A 2,347-nucleotide genomic window follows, 5' to 3' on the forward strand; every position below is an offset into this window, starting at 1 on the left:
TGCTGTCTCATCCCCCCCCCCCCCCCCCCGCTTTCCTGGTAGTAGCGCTGATCGCAGCCCACAGCTGGACAAGTGTCAGCCGCCCAACAGCCGGCGGAGGATCAAGTTGTATTTATTCAATTATTATTATTATTATTTTATCTCCTTGGGAAAACAAAACAAAACAACGAAAAAGAAGTGGTGCAAAAAGTACAAAATCATACCGTAGGGATTGGGTGAGAATAAGCGGGGGGTGCGGCCGGGCCGGGGGTACCAGGCGGGCTGTGCGGCCAGCCCCAGCTCGCAATTAGCGGCCACTCATTAGGATTTAATAGCAGGTGCAAAGCCACCCCCCCCTGGCCGGCAGCGCTGCCCGGCGGGTCGGGACCCCGCAGCTCTCCCGCAGCCCCCGGCCCCCGCCTTCAGCAGGGGGGAGCCGGCCGCTCCCCGCCGCCCTTCCCTCGGCTCCTTTCTCCCTTTGGAACCGTGCCTGGCTCGGGATTTATTTTGGAAAAGGGAATGCACCGGGAGGAATCGGGCTGAGATAAAGGCAGCGCCAGGTGGGAGCCGCGGGGGGGGGGTGCGGGGTGTGTGTGGGGGGCGGCACCGCTGCTGCTTTCCCCACGTCCCAAACAGACAAATAAACAAATTACCTCCGCGGGAAACTCCAGAGGAGCCTGAGGGGGCTGCGGAGCCGGCGGGGGGGGGCTGCGGGGCCGATTGATCCCCCGCATCCCGGCGGTGCGGTGACACCCGGGCGCGGGGCAGGATGGCTCCGAGCCGTCTGATGTGACGTCAGCAGGGCCCGAGCGGCTGATAGAGCGCGAGCGGGGCCCTAACCCGTCCCAGATGGCTCCAATAACGGAGAGAGAGTCCCAGACCCGCTCCGAGAAGAGATTTGTAATCAATGCTCTGCCATCGCACCATCAAAGCGGCGACAGTTCCAGAGGAAAAGCAGGGAGCTGGCGGGGAGGGGGGGGGGACAGACGCCCAGCACCCCCCTTGGGAAGGGGGAGAGGGGGGGTACTCAGAACTGGCTCCGCTTTCGCTAGAATTTATATGAATATGTATAATTCCGATCACGGCCCACTTTAATCCAAGGGAAGAGCTGGAACGGCTGAGTAGTAATTGGGCAATTAGACACGGAAAAGAGCGCAGCTCGTCTGCAAAGGCGCAAAATAAATATATTATATATGTATATAAATCCCAAATTAAAAATATATAAACCACGGGTAAGCCCCTGGGCGCAGCAGAGGGGATCACGACCCCCCATGGCTGCTGGGGGGTCTCTTCGGGGTGTATTTGGGAGTCGCTGGGTGAGAAAAAAAAAAAAAGAAATAAAGAAAAAAATAAGGAGGATTTAAGTTAGGTTATTTTTCGAGCGAAAAAGGAAGATATTTTGCTTTCGAAGCGATTTTCCAGGCGGCGGAGGGGCGGGTGTCGACGGGTGGCTCCGCACCCCGCCGCGCATCCCCCGTGGGATCTGCAGCACTTTTCCCCTACCTTTTTGGGTTTTTTTTCCTTAAATAAAAAAATATAGAGTAACGGAGGGGGAGTGCGAGGTGCTCCGGTTTCTCAGCTGGGCAAGGAAGAGCAAAGGCGGCGGGTGTGCGGGGAGATTCTTCTCTCCGAGAATAAGGGAAAATCACGGCTTTTGGTGGCTGTAACCCCCGGACCTTCCCGCTGCCGGCGGGGGCCGCCCCAGCTTGTATTTTTTTTGGGGGGGGGGAGAGGAGGCGATGGGATGGGACATCTACCTGCGGTGCGGCGGGGTCCCGGCGGGAGGCAGCTCCTTGGGAAGGCGGACAGGGATGCGGCCCTGGACCTGGAGAGAGAGCCAGCTTGGGTTAAATTGCCGTGATTTAAGGAAAGGTTTAAAACGCGAACCCGGGTTTTCCCGTGGAAATGGTGGGAAAAGCTTTGCGCTTAAGCGGGAAGGGCCGAAAAAATACCTACAGCGACTTCTGTGTGTAAAAATCAAAAAATATCTTCCCCCCCCCCTTTGCCTTGCCGACGGTGCAGAGAGATGTCAGGGCCTTTCCCAGCGCGGAACCCCCCCGGCCCGGCACCGGGGGCAGCGGGAAGGGGTCGGTAAGCAGTGCGGGGGGAGAGATGCGGGGATTGAAGCCGGGAAGGTAGTGGGAGGTGTGGGGGGGGGAAGAGATCACACCGGGAAAGCGGCTGAACGCGCTCAAAAAGAGCCGGAGCGCGGGCTGGGGCAGTTTGCAGTCCGGAAAAAAAAATAAATAAAAGGAAGAACAAAAAAAAAGTTTTTTTAAAAATTACTTTTCGCTGGAAAAGTGCGACCCGGGAGAGTTTTAGGAAGCACAAAGTTAATATTAAGTTCGCCGTAGCTCATTGTAAATCT

This window comes from Calidris pugnax, unplaced genomic scaffold (assembly GCF_001431845.1).
Source record: "Calidris pugnax isolate Ruff unplaced genomic scaffold, ASM143184v1 scaffold172, whole genome shotgun sequence".
NCBI classification, from domain to species: domain Eukaryota; kingdom Metazoa; phylum Chordata; class Aves; order Charadriiformes; family Scolopacidae; genus Calidris; species Calidris pugnax.